General features: G+C 48.1%; 1 protein-coding gene across 3 annotated transcripts in view; it reads left to right on the top strand.

Annotated features, from left to right (window-relative positions):
* Positions 1 to 20,023, top strand: part of RSBN1L (round spermatid basic protein 1 like) — a 395,874-nt gene that overhangs the window by 293,166 nt on the left and 82,685 nt on the right. The window lies entirely within an intron of this gene.

The raw sequence follows: 20,023 nt of genomic DNA, 5'->3' as shown, positions 1-20,023 counted from the left end.
CTCGGCACCGAAGACAAAAGACCACTCTGCACCGAAATCGGCTCCAACGCCTTCGGCCCCGAAAACACCAAGGCTAATAGACAAACCGGCACCGAAGGTTCCCAAGCCTACAGATACACCTTCGGCTCCGAAACCGACATCGGCACCGAAAACAACATCGGTACCAAAACCACCGGCTAAGGACTCTCATACGCCTCCTAAAGCCAAACAATCCACTGATGAATCAAAACCTCGATCGGAACCGAAAAAATCGGTACCAAAGACTGTTACTGAAGAACAAGAACGTTTTCATCCAGATCCCAGGCAGAAAAAGATTTATATCAACCCCAAGACTGGACATGTCACCGCAGTGCCATGTAAAAAACGGAAACTGGACACACCACCTGCCCCAGTTCATGTAAACAGGAAGGACTCTGCAACATCCCCTATCCCTCCTTCCTCTCTTATACTGCCTTCTATCCCACCCCCTCTGCCTACACCACCCTTACCTATACCCTCTCCATCACATACACCACCTCCTCAGGATGATGATGACCTAGGGGGTGGGGGTGACCCTCATGATCCAGAAACCTCACCATTGGATGATTGGGCATTCCCTTTACCAGACATGCCTGACCCTCCGCCATATCCCTCAAAACCATCGCCTCCTGACGATCACCTGGGGTTTGGCCAATTATTAAATAGAGCGGCACTATACCACGGCGTCACAATGCACTCGGACACTTTCGAACAGTCTCAAAAGTCTGTCCAAATTCTGCCCATGATTAAAGGAGTCATAAAACACGCCCGAAGTCTTTAACGACCCCGTTTGTGCCAGGGTTCTCAACCCACGGATCGAAAAGAAATATAGGCCTGCCCCTGAAGATCCTAATTACATCAAAGGGCAACTCCCTTTGGATTCTTTGGTCGCTTCCAATGCCCGGAAACGCGCCAACTCCCAAACCACAGGAGATACACCACCCCCAGACAAAGAATCCAAGCTGTTAGAAGCCTCTGGCAAAAGAGTTAGCAGCAAAAGCCGCTAATCATTGGCGTATTGCCAACACCCAAGCCCTCCTAGCACGCTATGACAGGGCCCACTACGATCAATTAGAGACTCTCTTACAACATCTGCCAGACCAATATAAAACCCAGGAAAATGACCTTATTCAGGAGGGAAAACTTATTTCAAATGCAGCAATTAAATGTGCACTTGACGCTGCAGACACCGCCTCTAGAGCAATTAACACAAGTGTGCTCCTTCGACGACATGCCTGGCTACGCATTTCAGGCTTTAAGCCAGAGGTACAAACTACCATACTTAGTCAGACGTTCAATCAGGAACAGCTCTTTGGGCCAGCAGTAAACACTGCCCTTGAAAAAATGAAGAAGAACACGGAGACGGCTAATTCCATGGGAGCATTACAGTCTCCCCAACCACGTGGCTCCTTTTGGCGCTCCTTCTATAGAGGAGCCTCCAAAAATATGGGGACGGACACCTCCTCTACATTCAAAACCACTACACAAACATCCCCCAGTAGAGGATATTTTAGAGGCGGATACAGAGGAAACAACAACAAGGGGAGAGGTCGAGGTAGTAACAACCCTTGCACCTCCCCTGCCACAAAACAGTGACTTTCCTCCACTCCCCCCAGACCATTCCACTCCGGTCGGGGGAAGACTTAAACAGTTCCTACCTGTCTGGAACTCCATCACAACAGACAAATGGGTAAGACAAATTATCCAGTATGGTTACTGCCTGGAACTCACAACTACCCCACCCCACATACCGCCCAAACAGCGTTCCATGTCACCAGACCATCTTACACTTCTCAAACAAGAGGTTCTTTCATTGCTTCAAAAACACGCAATAGAACCAGTTCCCTTAGAACATCAGGGTACAGGGGTATACTCACTCTACTTCCTAATCCCCAAAAAGGACGGAACTCTAAGGCCAATACTCGACCTCAGACCCCTAAGTCTGTATATCAACTCAGATCATTTCCACATGATCACTCTTCAACAAGTGCTCCCACTACTGCAACAAGGCGATTTCCTTGCCACACTAGATCTCAAGGATGCCTACTTCCACATTCCCATACATCCTGCCCACAGGAAGTATTTAAGGTTTGTGGTGGACGGACAACACTACCAGTTTACAGTCCTTCCATTCGGAGTAACAACTGCACCCAGAGTATTCACAAAATGCCTAGCGGTAGTAGCAGCACATCTCAGAAGGCAACAAATTCATGTCTTCCCGTATCTAGACGACTGGCTAATAAAAGCCAAGTCATTCAACAAATGTGTTCTACACACTCACCAAACCATCCAAATCTTACACAACTTGGGATTCACAATAAGCTATCCCAAATCTAATCTCCAACCCTCTCACATACATCACAATCTAGGGGCCATCATAAACACCTCCACAGCCCTAGCATATCCCAGCCCAGCCAGGATAGCCAATATACAAGCTCTTATCGCAAAATTCCAAATCCAATACTCTCTTCCAGCAAGAGTGTTCATGCAACTCATAGGCATGATGGCGTCATGCATCTTCATTGTGCCTTATGCAAGACTTCAAATGCGTACCTTGCAAGAATGTCTAGCACGTTAGTGGAACCAGGCTCACGGACAACTCACGGATCTGGTGTTGGTGGACAGCCTCACACATCGCTCTCTCAAATGGTGGAATATAACAAACCTCTCCAAAGGGCGGACATTCCTAGAGCCTCTTCCACAGATAATGCTGACAATGGACGCATCGCTCATAGGATGGGGAGCCCATCTCCTCGGCCACACCACTCAGGGCAAATAGACCACTCAACAGAAAATGCTCCATATCAATTACCTGGAACTGCTAGCAGTGATCCTAGCACTAAAATCATTTCAACTACATCTCCAGAACAAAGCTGTCCTCATCCGGACAGTCAACATGACAGCCATGTATTACATACAGAAACAAGGAGGCACACATTCTCTCCAGCTGTCCCAGCTCGCACAGAACATTTGGAGATGGGCCATTCCCCAGAAAATATACCTACTTGCAGAACACCTTCCAGGGGTTCACAATCAGATTGCCGATCTGTTAAGTCGACCAACTCAGCAGATCCACGAATGGGAACTACATCCTCAAGTCCTACTGCCCTTTTTCCAACAATGGGGCCAACCAGACCTAGATCTGTTCGCCACACACAAAAACGCAAAATGCCCAACCTTCGCCGCCAGGTTTCCCCACCCGGAGTCAAAGGGCAATGCGATATGGATGAACTGGTCAGGCAGATTTGCGTACGGTCTTCCGCCTCTCCCACTCATTCCATTAGTGGTACGCAAGCTCAGGCAACAGTCTCTCAAACTGATCCTAGTAGCTCCCACATGGGCACGCCAACCCTGGTTCCCAACACTACTGGAACTCTCGCTAGTTCCACACCAAAAACTGCATCTCTCCCCGTCCTTATTAACCCAGAACCATGGAGAAATCAGACACCCAGATCCAGGTCAACTAAACCTGGCGATCTGGCTCCTGAAGTTCTAGAGTTCGGTTACCTCAACCTACCACCAGACTGCATGAATGTTATAAGAGAGGCCAGAAGACCTACCACTAGAGCCTGCTATGCTGCAAAATGGAAAAGATTTGCCATTTACTGCACTAATAATCATATAAACCCACTGGATGCATCCATCCAGGACATCATTTGCTACTTACTACACTTGCAAAGATGTAATTTGGCATACTCCTCCATACGTCTCCATCTAGCAGCATTAGCAGCCTACTTACAAAATAGACAACACTTGTCACTCTTCAGAGTACCCACGATCAAAGCCTTCATGGAAGGACTAAAAAGGATTATTCCTCCCAGATTACCACCCTCTCCAGTATGGAATCTAAACATTGTTCTTACAAAGCTCCTGGGACCCCCATTTGAACCTCTGCATAAATGCGAACTACAGTTCCTCACATGGAAAGTGGCTTTCCTTATCGCAATCGCATCCCTCAGAAGGGTAAGTGAGATCCAGGCTTTAACCATACAAGAACCATTCTTACAATTACACCGTAACAAAGTGGTTCTTAGAACAAATCCGAAATTCCTTCCAAAAGTCATATCTCCGTTCCATCTTAACCAATGAGTAGAGTTACCGGTGTTCTTTCCAAATCCAGACTCGGTAGCTGAAAGAGCTCTTCATACCTTAGACGTTAAGAGCCCTTCTTTACTACATTGACAGAACAAAATCATTCCGCAAAACAAAACAATTGTTTGTTGCTTTCTCTCCACCACATAAAGGCAACCCCATTTCCAAATCTGGGATAGCTAGGTGGATAGTTAAATGTATCCAAATATGCTACCACAAGGCTAAACGCACACTAACGGTTCCCCCTAGAGCGCATTCCACACGCAAAATGGGGGGCTTTCATGGCATTCTTAGGAAACATTCCCTTAGAAGATATTTGTAAGGCAGCCACATGGTCTACAACACACACCTTCACTAAACACTATTGTGTTGATGTACAAGCAAAGCAACAAGCTTCTGTGGGTCAGGCTGTCCTTAAAACTTTATTTCAAACTGCTGCAACCGATACAGGTGACCACCGCTAGGGGAGATACTGCTATATAGTCTATCCTAAGTGTGTGATCTGCAGCTCCTATGCCTCGAACGGAATATGCTACTTACCAGTATGCATCTGTTCTTGGCATGTAGAGCTGCAGAGCCACACACGCCCACCTACCTCCCCGGGACCTGTATCTTTTCCAGCAATTGTCTTACTTAGACATCACACATGGACATCTCTCTCTTTTCTACAAACTCCATCATGACGAAAAACAATCTAAGGATGGAGTTGATACCCTTGCGCACTGTCGTCCAAGGGAGGAGTCCCCTTTCTCGTGACCAAAGACTTCTTCCGAAGACAACAACAACCTGCAAGCATCCGAGCCCAACACCAGATGGCGATCTACTATCCTAAGTGTGTGGCTCTGCAGCTCTACATGCCATGAACAGATGCATACTGGTAAGTAGCATATTTCATATACATGGATATCTCTTTCTACAACTCTCACTAACTCCATTATCACACGCTGCTGAAAACAATCTAATAATGGAGTCGATGCCCATGCGCACTATCACCGTACGGAGGAGTCACCTACCTCGTGACAGGAAAAGACTTCTTCGAAGAAAAACAAAGTACAAACATCCGGACCCAGCGCTAGATGGCAGGCTATGCAAAGCATGTGAATCTACAGCTCTACATGCCAAGAACAGATGAATACTGGGTAAGTAGCATTTTCCTTCCTCTTATTCCTAGTATCCTCAAAAAATATCTGGTACAGCTGTTTGGACCTGATCTTCACCACACTGGACTCTGTTACTGTACACAGATTTCCAAAACGTCAGCATATTTTTCAAAATCATAATAATTTGAAGGGCCACACCAATACTTGCAAATAATTATGCTTTAGATTTGAAGGGTGAGAGGTTAGTCCTTTTGTGTTTGCCACAGAAGAAATTATGAAATTGCTTCTCATCTCTCTAGGGCCCTCCACCAAGACCACACAGTCTTGCAGAAAAAAGAAACTTTTGAGATGGTGCCCAGGGAGATCTCAGTTGGTCCATCCCCTTGTGCTCTTAGGTTCATTTTTATTGTTTACCACCAAGGGGGCTCAGTGTTAACATTTTAGTAAGGGGGAATCTTCAGTTTTGTTTGTTTCACCTTTAAAGGTTGACTTCCCCAACACCTCTGCACCCCCACCTTCTCTTTCTCCATACCATATGAAGCTTTTGATATTGATGACAATCGGGCAAGTGAAGGATCCTCTGGTGCTCTGCACAGATCCCCAGACATTTGCTGTAGAACGTATTTGGGAACCTTCCCTTGGTTTTGTCTGAAACTGGTTTCCAAATCATTTCTCTCCAAAAATTAAACTACATTTCTTTCTTTCCTATCCCTCTACCCAGTCATTTGTTTAAGATGGACATACTGCTTTATCAGTTAGACCCTTATGGCTTATGTTTCTCATATTTCCGAGTATAGGTCAGATAAGCACATTTTTGTAGCTTTCGAGGGTGATAAGAATGGCAAGGCATTTTTGAAATCCTTTAATTGTGGATTGTACTTCCTTTCAAGCAGGCATAAAATGAACTCCTGGTGGAATCTGAGCTCTTTCCAGTTGAGGGATAGCATCTTCCTCAGCACACATGACTTTAGTTGTGCTTGGCATTAGTCTTGTTCCATTTTATTATGAAGTTTAACAGGTTGTTTACAGAGGCTCAAAAGGACAATGCTTCAAAGTGTTGTTCATCGGGGCGGAGCTAGCCGAGCTGAGAGATGGCCGCGCTGTAGGCGAACTCCTCTCGGACCCCACGACAGACATGGAAATATGCACAAATAGAGCTCCAGGGAACGAAAAAACAGATCGGATAGTATATGCGACACATCCAGCCCTCACATTGTGAAACTTCCCGACTCGGCGGGGCTCTGCAGAGATTGGGAGCGAGCTTCTCGGCACCGGGGCCTAGAGGGTCAAATTTAAGCATCGGCCCACAGTGAACGGAAGAGCCGGGATGTAGAGCACGCAGGCCGGCAGCGCCAATCCGGGATTGGCCTGAAGCGTGAGCCGCGGCCGGCACCACCAACAGCCGCCAGCAGCGAGCTGAGACCTACCTGACCCCGGAGGTGTGTGCCCGGCAGGGCGCAAAGGAGGGACTGGTAAGACACTGTAGAGGAGACACGCAGCCGCACTCTTGGTGCGGGGGGAGACGGGCCCCACTCTGGGACGTCTTGCTGAGTGGCGCTCTTGCGTTGGCGGGCGAAGACTGTGTGAGCCTGAGCCCCTATTGAGTGCGCGCTATATTGGGCCCAGAATAACTGTAAGACGCCGGATACAATACAGCTCACACACAGCGCACAACTGAGCAATGAAAAAAGGGCGTTGCGGAGGCGAACTTGGGCAGCATAAATACCGGCAGCTAGAGAAGCAGCAATACTGTAGATGTTATCAGGAGCGGGGGGCGATCATTGCTGCACCGGCGGAAGGCGAGAGGCTGGGCGACTCCTAGTGTGGGACAGCCGGGCAAAAGACTGTGTATTGTTGAAAAAGAGTGGAGGGCTGCAGTTTTGGTCTACAAGTGGTGACGGCCGGAGGCTGCGCCCCCCTGTCTTGGTGGGTGAATCTCTGACCTGCAGATAACGGACAACCCCAGATTGAGTGCGAAGGGCACTGGCAGCGGAGAGCCGGGCTGGGAGAGACGCTTCGCACACTCGGTCCTGACGCAAGAGGAAGACGAGTGTCCATTCACTATCGCTGTGTGAGCCCTGCAGGCGAACACGCCTGAACACGAAGCACAAGAGGTCTGCTGGAGAGGACCTTCACCTCCCCTCTTTTTCAACAAAAAGTCGACCCCAATAAAGGCTTCAGCATGGGCAAACCAGAGAGAAACCAGCCCAAGCTAAATTTCGAACAACCCAAAAAACCAACCGAAACGCAGGCGGACGCACATCAGTCAGCAACGCAGGCGCCGACCACTCCCGGAACTACTGCCCACACAGACATATAGGCCATGTTTTCAAATATTCAAGCTGCCCTCACAAATATTGACGGCAATATTGACTCGCTCACGTACAGAATGGACCGCATGTCTGAATGAATGGACCGCCACACGGAAAGGATAGGGGGGGGTCTGCTGGTGATACGCCTGTAAATGGGAAGGCCTAGGGGCGGAAGTAGCAATGGAGGTTGAACATAAAACACGTGTGGCCACCAGACCCCAACAGTATGGCGGAGCAGACCTAGTTTTATCAGATGAGTAATGGAACGGACATACATATGGTCTTATACTAATCTTTTGTAAGGGATACTGGACGCTCTGAAGTGAATTTGTAGATGCACAAGATGGCGTCCCCCTTGTAGTACCATACAGGGGTATCGAAGTTGGACAGCTTCCGCCCCCCAGTGTGAACCACACCAGTTCATTTTTTCTGTTTTCTTTTTCTTTTTTCATTACTTATTCGGGTAGGGGGGTTCGGGGAGTACGAGGGAATGTTTCATGTTTTTTCTGGGAATGACTCCGCTAATAGGGATATGGTGGAGTGGGAGGGTAGGGGAGTTAATCAGAAAATTCTGACCAGTAGTGGAATGATAGACAAGCATATGGATGGCACAGTGAGATCCCACAGATATTGGAAATGGGTAGATGGCAGCGGAAAGACGAATGACTGATGCACTGAAACATCATAGAACATTGACGTTACTGACCTGAAATGTTGGGGGACTCCATAATCCCCAGAAAATATGCAAAGTACTAGCCTATTTAGATAGACATAAAGTGGACGTGGCCTGTATACAGGAGAAACACCTGACAGACCTCAGAGAGCAGAAGATAGGTGCCAGATGGGCTGCATACAAGATGGCATCTTATTATTCTTCCTATGCTAGAGGGGTCCTACTGTTAGTAAAACGCAACACACCTTTCATGCTCATCAAATCTATAAAGGATGACCAAGGTCGCTATATTATAGTGCAAGGCAACTTTGGAGGTACAGTTTTAACAATTGTTAATATCTATGGTCCATATAATGACAACCCATCCTTCTACACACAAATATGGGCACAACTACGAGATTTACAACCCACAGCCATTCTATGCGGTGGGGATTTTAATACTTGCCTAGACCCAGCGTTAGACAGATCAACTGGTAACTACAGATATGGCAAACAATCGGCCAAGGTTTTAAGGGAGGGAATGGACTGGGACATGGTCGACATACGGAGGTTAAGAAACCCAGACTGCAAGGAAGGTACCTGCCTATCATTAACACATTTTACATGGTCCAGGCTAGACTACTGGCTCTTGACTCAAGATGTGTGCATGTGGACCACTGACATAGAACACTTACCGAAAATGCTATCAGACCATACTCTAGTACGCCTCAAGTTGGCGATCCCGGCACACACCCCGCGACAATTCACATGGAGACTGCGACAGTCTGCGCTTCAGGACCAGGCATTCCGCGAGGAACTACATCGGCGATCATAGATTATTTCGATCACAACTCTGACTCAATTCGTAGCGCAAAGATACTCTGGGAGGCATTCAAGGTCACCATAAAGGGTCATTGTATTAGTAAACATGCAGGCATCCTAAAGGATATACAACAATTAAAAATGATAGAAGCAGACACTGCAAGACTTGAAAAGGAATTTGAAGTCACTCAGAATAATTCAATATTAGCCGAAATCAGAAAACAGATAGATAAATATGAGTTTGCAGACGTAGAGATAAAATATATTTTTTGCGCAAATACACGGCTAGGTGCTATGGGGAGGGTGGGAGGCCGGGACGTGCACGGACGTATAAGGTTAAACCAGCGCATACAACAGCGTACATAACACAGATTCAGGATTCAACACCAATCATTGTATGATACTCCAGCTATTCTAGATTGCTTTACCAAATACTATGCTAAATGATATACTGCCCAGGCGGAGGTCCCCACATCTGACATACATGAGTATCTGGATGATGTAGCACTGGCATGGTTATCTGATACACATTGTGAATACTTCTGTCACCATATTACCAAAGACGAAATTATTGATGCAATTAACTCTCTCTCCAATAACAAAGCACAGAGATTAGACGGACTCCCAGGAGAGTTTTATAAAGAATTTCGAGATCTAATGGGTAAGGACCTCACTGAATGTGATTCTTACAGGCCATTATCCCTAATCAACATCGACGCCAAAATTCGGGCCAAAATTATAGCGTCCAAAATACAGCCATTACTGTGTAATCTGGTACTGCCAGATCAGGCAGGCTTCATGCCGACACGATCTACTACTCACAACATACGCACCATATTTGCGCTATACCACCAGCTATATCCGGACATACCGGCAGGTGCAACCCGTCTGGATGCAGCAAAGGCATTTGACTCGGTGGAGTGGGACTTCATGTTCGTAGTTCTTTGCAGGATGGGGTTCCCAGAGCCGTTTTTAAAATAGATATCACTATTGTGTTCCCATTTATTCTGACCCGTGCTCTAGGTGTAGTATACATCAGACCCAATCGAGATCACACGTGGCACCAGACAGGGTTACCCACTGTCACCAATGTTATTTGCACTAACTCTGGAACCTTTAGCCTGCAAAATTTGTCAAAAACACTACAGGTCAGCCTTGCAATTCGATCTCCGGCCCATCGGCATATCACTATATGCGGATGATAGGGTCCTATACACGACCCACCCTGACACAAATTTAAACCCACTCATAAGAGAATATATCCGGTTTGTGCACTATTCGGGTCTCCGAATAAATTGGGATAAATCCGTTGTGATACCATTAACTGCCAAAACTCCAGAACCAAATCTGGAGTATCCTCTGAAATGTCAAACAGACCCAGTAAAATATCTAGGGATCTGGATCCATTTCGACCCCAGACATAGTCATCAGAGAAAACTACAGTAGAGCACTGATAAGACTTTAAGAACAGGTGGATAAATGGATTAAAATGCCTTTCTCCATGGCAGATAGGATAGCCTTGCAGAAAATGATCATACTGCCTAGGTTCCGGTACCTGTTCTGGAATATACCGATGTTCGAGGCATGTGGGCTGCTGAATTCATATCTGTGCATAGATCGCCGCCTAGTGTTGGGTCCGGATGTTTGCACGTTGTTGTCCTGGAAGAGTCTTCGAAGTATCCTGAGATAGGTGACTCCTCCCCTGGACCACAGTGCGCATGGGCATCCTCTCCATCCTCAGATTGTTTTTTTCCGCCATTGGGTTCGGATGTGCTTATCTTGACTCAAGTTAGGAACATTTAGTTTAAGGCCAAAAGGCCTTTAGTTTCGTTGGTACTGTTCCCGCTGGGTATCGACAGCTTACTTGCTAGTTTAGCAAACTTATCAAGTTTTTTCGGATCCGTTTAATCCGACCATCGACCTTACATCAACGATGGAATCGAGGACCCCATTCAAACGGTGTCCTGTTTGCCACGCCAAATATCCACAGATCGACGTCCACCCGGTGTGCAACAAATGCCTCTCGCCGGATCACGACGAATCGAAATGTATGGCCTGTGCCCGATTCCGATCCAAGAAGACTCTCCGGAATCGACGGGCAGCGAGATTAGAAGCGCAGCAATCGGCACCGGCCCCGACCAACATCTTCAGCACCGAGGACGAAGATATTGAAAGCGTGGAAGACATAAACTCCAGCCCCGCTTCCGAACACGATTCCCGATCGGAAGACGCAGATGAAGCGCTTTTTCACAGGGAAGAAGCCGACGATGAGGTAGGAGACTACGATGAGGCCTTTGGGGCCGAAGAAGATGGCTCTGGTGAAGAGCAGGGCCTACCCGTCCAAACTGAGGCTATCAAAGTGCGTCAGTCTACGGCTCCGGTCGAGGGATCGCCTTCGGGCCTTACCCGAGATCAATCCCGCAGTTCTTCGGCCCCGCCTTCTGGCCCGGCCTCGAACATCCAGCGAGAGCCATTATTACCGAAAAAGACTGGTTTCCCTTCAACGAAACCGAAACCAATCGTCGCACCGGTTCAACAGAAACCGAAAGTGAAACTGGCAGTGGTCGGCTCGAAGACCTCCACTCCTTCGACGCCAGCCAAAACCATCGGCTTCGAACGCACAAAAAGGGATTTCGGCGCCGAACTCGCTGCAGCGGATGTCGGCACCGACCCGAAAAGGAAGGCCATCTGTACCACCAAAGCGCCTCGGCCCCCGGCACCAAGGCAATCGGCCCCGACCACCAAGGTTAAAATGGCCGCTCCATCGGAGTCCACTTCGAAGGCAGCGACTAGGGTCCAGTCATCGACGCCGTCGACCGTTACTACCTCTCCTCGACTCGATGACCCTGTGGCTCCGAAGAAGTCCACGCCTACCTCTACAGAACCACTCGGCACCAAAGAACCTTCGGCGTTCTCGGTGCGACAAGTTGCAGCGTCATTGCAACGCATCAGAGAACAGGCAGCCCTCCAGTCCACGTCGGGCTCCGACCCGAAAAAGGCTCCAAAGGCACCTTCGGCACCAACCAACATCACTTTTGGTTTGCCGCCATCCACAGCGCCAAAAATGTTCGAGATCCGAACACGTGTCACCCAGACAAGGTCCCCATCTACTGGACACTCTCCTACTGGGCCTTCACCGTCCCAATTCATCGACGCCGACACCGGCAGACTCATGCTCCGAAAACGGAAGGTCACGCCAGACCAGGCTTTGGACTCTTACAGATTCCCTCTAAAGCAGAAACTGCCAGCAGAATCGGAACCGGTTCTATATGAACGCCTGCACACCTCTTATCCAGATCCCCAGTCCTTTTCTCCGACGCCCTCCGACACGGACGCAATGGAGGATTACATGGGTGATGATACCACCTACCCCAGGGATATAGATCCTGAGGAGCAGCAGGACCCAGATCAAGCTTGGGATGACCCTGCAGACCCGGGTGCCACAACAGATACCCAGGACACGCAGCTTTACGGCGCAAAAACATCTCCCACAGAGGACACTGCTGCCTTCAATGCCCTCATAGAACGTGCTGCAGCCAATCATGGAGTGCAACTCTACTCTGACACAGTTGAGGACGACTTCTTGGTGGACACTTTCGCCTCCTTAGAGAGGACTGTCAAGACTCTGCCCATGTTAAAAGGTGTTCTCAAGCCAGCAAAGGACATTTTCAAGGAAACAACCAGGGCACGGGTGATAAACCCCCGGATCGAGAAAAAATACAAACCTGCGCCCGGGGACCCTATGTACATTAGAGGTCAGTTACCTCTGGACTCCATGGTGGTTGCTAACGCTCGCAAACGAGCGCACTCGCAAACAACTGGTGATGCTCCTCCCCCGGACAAAGAGTCCAAGGTGCTGGAGACCTCCGGCAAAAGGATTGCAGCCCAAGCAGCAAACATCTGGCGCATTGCCAATACACAGGCACTCCTGGCTCGCTACGATCGTTCACACTATGACACACTAGAGTCACTACTCCAACATCTACCAGACGAGTACAAAGAGGCAGCGGAGCTCCTCATCAGAGAGGGACAACTTCTTACAAACGCATCCATTAAGTGTGCACTAGATGCTGCCGACACAGCTGCGAGGGCGATAAACACCAGCGTCATGTTACGCCGACACGCTTGGTTAAGAATCTCCGGATTCAAACCTGAGATTCAAAATAACATCCTAAATCAGCCTGTCAACCCCGACTACTTATTCGGACCAGAAGTCGACACCACCTTAGAAAAGATCAAAAAGGACACTGACACTGCAAAGTCAATGGGGGCTCTGCAAACGCAGACATTTCGTACTGGCTCCTCTCGTCGCCCCGGAAATAGGGGAGCGGCTAGAGGACAGGGGTCACAGCAAACATACAATAAAGGGGGCACACAGAGTACCTACGATAAAAACAACAGAGGTGGATATCGTGGCTCCAGCACCAAGGGCAGAGGACGCGGTTACGGCAACACTAGGTCCTCACCCAAAAACAAACAGTGACGCCCTCTCCCTTCCCCCCGACCACATAACACCTGTCGGGGGGAGACTCCAGCGGTTCCTGTACACGTGGAATACCATCACCACGGACAGGTGGGTCATGGATGTTATCCAGCACGGTTACTGTCTCGAATTAACCTCCACCCACAATACCGCCAAAGCACCGTCCTATGTCCTCAGAGCACTTAGCATTATTGCAGCAGGAAGTGCTAAGTATGCTGCAAAAAGGTGCAATAGAGGTCGTGCCCGTCCACCAGCAAGGGACAGGGGTGTACTCTCTGTACTTCTTAATACTAAAGAAGGACGGGTCACTCAGACCTATACTAGACCTGAGACCCCTCAACCACTACATTCTCTCAGAGCATTTCCATATGCTCACCCTACAGCAGGTTCTCCCGCTGCTCAGACAGGGAGACTTCCTAGCCACACTAGACCTCAAAGATGCGTACTTCCACATCCCCATACACCCGTCACACAGGAAATATCTCAGGTTCACTATTCAGGGGCAGCACTACCAATTCAAAGTCCTCCCCTTCGGTGTGACAACAGCACCCAGAGTTTTCACCAAGTGCCTAGCTACAGTGGCTGCACATCTACGGAGACAACACATTCACGTCTACCCTTACCTGGACGACTGGCTTGTTCAGGCAAAGTCAGCCCAGCAATGTGCCAACCACATGTCCCTCACCATTCACCTTCTTCACAGTCTGGGATTCTCACTAAATTACCCAAAATCACATCTCCAACCCGCACACGTACAACAGTACCTAGGTGCGACCATAGACACTCTGGCAGCCACAGCTCATTCAAATTTAGTGAGGATCAACAGCATGCAGATGCTGATTTCAAAGTTCAAACCTCAACACTCCCTTCCTGCGCGAGTGTTCATGCAGTTGATAGGCATGATGGCCTCCTGCATTTTCATAGTCCCATACGCGAGACTACATATGCGCCCGCTTCAGGAGTGCTTGGCACGTCAATGGAATCAGGCTCACGGGCAATTAAAAGACCTAGTGTTGGTGAGCGGTCGGGCATACAACTCTCTGCATTGGTGGAATCCACAACACCTTTGCAAGGGCCGACCGTTCCAAGAGCCTGTTCCACAAATAATACTGACGGCGGACGCGTCTCTCCAGGGATGGGGAGCTCATGTACTCAATTACACAGTGCAGGGACTATGGACAATACAACAAAAGAAGATGCACATCAACCTTCTAGAACTGATGGCAATCTTCCTGGCAATGAAGGCATTCAAAGTACACTTGTGCAACAAAGTCGTGTTGATCCGGACGGACAACATGACTGCCATGTACTACATACAAAAGCGGGGAGGAACACACTCTCCACAGTTGTCTCATCTGGCTCAGAGCATGTGGAAGTGGGCCATTCAGAGGAACATATTCCTCATGGCGGACCACCACCCCGGCAAGGACAACCAGATGGCGGATCTGCTCAGCAGACACAGCCACCAGATGCACGAGTGGGAGTTACATCCGTCAGTACTCCTACCGTACTTCCAACAGTGGGGTCATCCAGAGATAGACCTATTCGCCACACACGAAAACGCAAAATGCCAAAGCTTTGCCGCCAGGTTCCCACATCCACAGTCGCAGGGCAATGCGATATGGATGAACTGGTCCGGCAGATTTGCGTACGCTTTTCCCCCAGCGCCATTGATACCGCTGGTGGCACGCAAACTGCGACCGCACTCACTGACACTCATCCTAGTTGCTCCCACATGGGCGCGCCAGCCATGGTACACCACCTTTCTAGAACTTTCCGTGGTGCCGCATCAAATGCTGCGGATCAAACCTGCACTCTTAACGCAGAACCATGGCGAAATTCAGCACCCAGATCCACAACAGCTGAAACTGGCAATCTGGCTCCTGAAGTCCTTTCGTCGCCCCGGAAATAGGGGAGCGGCTAGAGGACAGGGGTCACAGCAAACATACAATAAAGGGGGCACACAGAGTACCTACGATAAAAACAACAGAGGTGGATATCGTGGCTCCAGCACCAAGGGCAGAGGACGCGGTTACGGCAACACTAGGTCCTCACCCAAAAACAAACAGTGACGCCCTCTCCCTTCCCCCCGACCACATAACACCTGTCGGGGGGAGACTCCAGCGGTTCCTGTCCACGTGGAATACCATCACCACGGACAGGTGGGTCAGGGATGTTATCCAGCACGGTTACTGTCTCTAATTAACCTCCACTCCACCCACAATACCGCCAAAGCACCGTCCTATGTCCTCAGATTTGCGTACGCTTTTCCCCCAGCGCCATTGATACCGCTGGTGGCACGCAAACTGCGACAGCACTCACTGACACTCATCCTAGTTGCTCCCACATGGGCGCGCCAGCCATGGTACACCACCTTTCTAGAACTTTCCGTGGTGCCGCATCAAAGGCTGCGGATCAAACCTGCACTCTTAACGCAGAACCATGGCGAAATTCAGCACCCAGATCCACAACAGCTGAACCTGGCAATCTGGCTCCTGAAGTCCTAGAGTTTGGCTACCTAAACCTGCCACCTGACTGTATGGAGATCATTAAGGAGGCCAGGAGACCCACTACCAGAGCCTGCTATGCAGCTAAATGGAGGAGGTTTGTCATCTACTGCAACAACAATGACATTAACCCGCTAGACGCATCCATTCAAAATATAATCTGTTACCTCTTACACCTATACCGATGCAATCTGGCATACACCTCAATACGTATCCATTTGACCGCAATAGCAGCCTATCTCCAGAACAGGCAGCACCTCTCCTTGTTCAGAGTGCCTGCCATCAAAGCTTTCTTGGAGGGACTTAAACGAGTAATTCCCCCAAGACACCCACCAGCACCGGTGTGGAACCTCCACTTGGTCCTCACCCGACTAATGGGTCCATCCTTCGAACCTCTCCACTCATGTGAGATTCAATTCCTCACCTGGAAAGTAGCTTTCCTAGTGGCAATCACTTCGTTAAGAAGAGTTAGTGAACTCCAGGCACTAACCATTCAAGAGCCATTCATACAGGTTCACGCAAACAGGGTCGTACTTCGTACCAACCCTAAATTCATGCCTAAAGTAATATCACAGTTCCACATGAATCAAACTGTAGAACTGCCTGTTTTCTTTCAAAATCCACAAAATGTAGCGGAGAGAATGCTCCATACACTAGATGTAAAAAGAGCCCTCATGTACTATATAGACAGAACTAAAGTCTTTAGGAAGACAAAACAACTTTTCGTTGCCTTTTCTTCACAACACAAGGGCAACGCCATTTCCAAAGCAGGTATAGCCAGATGGATCGTTTAATGTATTCAAATTTGCTATCAAAAGGCTAAACGCACATTAACGATTCCCCCACGAGCCCATTCAACACGTAAGTTAGGGGCGTCCATGGCTTTCCTGGGAAACATTCCTTTACAGGAAATATGTAGAGCAGCCACATGGTCCACTATACATACATTTACCAAACACTACTGTGTAGATGTACACTCAAAACAGCAGGCAGCTGTAGGACAGGCTGTTCTCAAAACTCTTTTTCAGACCGCTGCAGCTGGCACTGGTGGCCGCCGCTAATAGGAGGTACTGCTATGTATTCTATGCACAGATATGAATTCAGCAGCCCACATGCCTCGAACTGAATATGCTACTTACCAGTATGCATCTGTTCTTGGCATGTAGGGCTGCTGACATTCATATCGCCCACCCTCCTCCCCGGCGCCTGTAGCAGCTGCAGCTCTCAGAATTACTATATAGCATGGTCATCACTTTCTGTATCTACTCCATCACTGCCACAATGGCGAAAAACAATCTGAGGATGGAGAGGATGCCCATGCGCACTGTGGTCCAGGGGAGGAGTCACCGATCTCAGGATACTTCGAAGACTCTTCCAGGACAACAACGTGCAAACATCCGGACCCAACACTAGGCGGCGATCTATGCACAGATATGAATGTCAGCAGCCCTACATGCCAAGAACAGATGCATACTGGTAAGTAGCATATTCAATGGTTAACGCAGGCATTATTTGCCAGACTACGTTCTACTTTGCAACGACTAACCTGGGCAGGAAAGCAGGCCAGAACTAGCTGGAAAGTCCTGACTCAACCATACTATTTAGGGGGCTTTGGGGCGCCGGATCTCCAATTTTATTTATATTTCTATTGCGCGCTGGCACAGCATGCACACTATTGGACGAAACCTCACACGCATATTCTGCATATTGCAGTGGAAAAAGATAGCGTACACCCCATGCCACTGACTGCTCTTATAGCGTACCCGCTGAAGTATACACCACGGGATAAGATACAAACAGCCCACTGCACCTCTAGGGCGCGGCACACACTGGCACATAGAGCACATAAGCTCCCGATATACGCAAGGGCATTACCCATGGCTCGACATCCCAAACTCACAGCCACACAGGAAAAGAAAATGTACACTTTGCTGGCAGAGATGAGGTTGAACACTATGGGTACTATGTTCCCTCAACACAAATTTATTTCCTTGGCAGACCCCTCACTTTCGCCTATCAGTCCCCCTGAAGAAATTCGCGTATCTACGATTGTGCATGGAAATTAGGAAATTATACACTGCATTCCCAGAAGAACCCATGCAATTGAACACATTACAAATACTATTAACAGCACCTACATGCCAGAAACTGGTGACGCGCCTATACAACGCGGCACAAGAGGAACAGACAAGGACGCCTAATTCCGCAGCCAATAGGTGGGAAATAGCACTTGGTGAACCAATAGATGAACAAGACTGGCACTATAGCTGTACGCAACACACGCTTCTTACGTCAAATTACAACCTGCGCATTATCCACTTCAAGTTCCTGCATCAAATATACTACACGCCGGCTAAATTACACAAAATCGGACATAGGGAGACGGATAACTGCCAGAGATGCAATGCACCAAACGCAGATTTCTTACATATGGCATGCCCTCAACTCCAGGTCTATTGGCGAGACATCACAAACACACTTACCGAGATGTTATCGGAGCAGATACCCAACACACCCTTGGTGTGCATTTTGGGTGTACGGAAACTTACGTTCGCCAGGCGTAGGACATTTTTGACGGTCGCCCTTTTGCTTGCTAAGAGGCGCATAGCTATACGATGGGGGAGCAAGAGGCCCCTAAGATTCAAAGACTGGATCACGGATATGACTTATTGCAAAACGACGCTAGAGACTTATGCCGAAGACATCCCACAGGCTTCACGGCCCAGAGACTTCTGGGAACCATTAGTTCAGCACTTACAATCAACCCCAGAGTCCGAAACAACATTAGGACCTACCAGACTACGCACTCTCCAACACAAACATGGTGGGCAAAGATAAAGTATAGCTAATACATGTGTGTGACATGTTGAGGCAGATCCAGTCAGGACGACGGCTTCTACCATACCGGACTGTCATTTACTAAGTATGTATTGCTGCAATGTGATAAATATGTATATCATATAGTTGGTAATCTCATGTGACATGTACAACTAATATGTGAAAATGTGATGTATTTACGATATATTACTGCTGGTTGGACGGAAAAAATTAAATAAAAATTAAAAAAAAAAGTGTTCATTTTGTTTTTGTAAATTGATGGCCTTGATCTCCTCAGACATACATCTAATAAATTATATATTGCTCTTTAGGCATCTGTAGATGAGGAATCTGTGTGAAGAGTTGCTATATTAGTAATGGGTAACTACGTTTTCGATAAAACCTTTTCTGATGGGTACGGTTTGCTTTGCTTATAACCTTGTACACCTTGATACCTTTAGGTATGGTTGGGTTGTACAGGATTGCCTTTGTCAATTGTGTGTATGTACTGTTCGTATAGTGCAAACCTAGCTAAAAGGCAGAGTGGTGCTGTGAAGTGCCAAAGAAAAAGATGCTGCCAACGAAAGATTGGAGGGGTAGTTTAGTATTTTGTTTTACATTGAAGAGTTGGGGAGGTGTTGATGGATTCTGGAATGCTGTTCCAGTTCTTGGGTACATACTTAGTCTGGCTCATATGCCCCTATCTTGTAAGGCCATTGATGTGAGCCGCCTCGTGTGGAATGTCCTGTGGTGTCACAAATGTATTTATAGATTTGTATGGGCGTAGAAGTATAGATGTAGATAAATCACTCTGGAAAATTAAATACATTGGGTCAGTAGATCCCTGTGATTTAATCAATACACAATGTAAAGAATTAGAGCTTCTGTCTGTTAAGTTCCTATATTACAGTCCCTACCTGAGCTAGTAAGCCCCATCCACCTCGGCAGAAGTAAGCTAGCACTTGTGGAAAAAATAGCCTTCGGTTATACTCTGGTGGCCTTTGTAGCATCAGCTGAGAGTACAACCACCCTCGAGGTACCTATTTGCCTACCTGTACAATTCATCAAGGAGACTGGCGCACTGCGTTTGCCACCAGCTCTACAGTAAGTGTATTTAGTTGAGGCAGTGCCAGTACACTCTGGCCTGCATTAAAAGGAGAAAAGCCTGTCCTGCCTACAGTAGGGTGATGATGGCAAAGAGAGTACCCTACATGATCAAT

The sequence above is a fragment of the Triturus cristatus genome, chromosome 4_1, assembly GCF_964204655.1.
Source record: "Triturus cristatus chromosome 4_1, aTriCri1.1, whole genome shotgun sequence".
In the NCBI taxonomy this organism is placed as follows: Eukaryota; Metazoa; Chordata; class Amphibia; order Caudata; family Salamandridae; genus Triturus; species Triturus cristatus.
The sequence above is the reverse complement of the archived record's forward strand: the minus strand, read 5'-3'. Positions and strand labels throughout refer to the sequence as shown.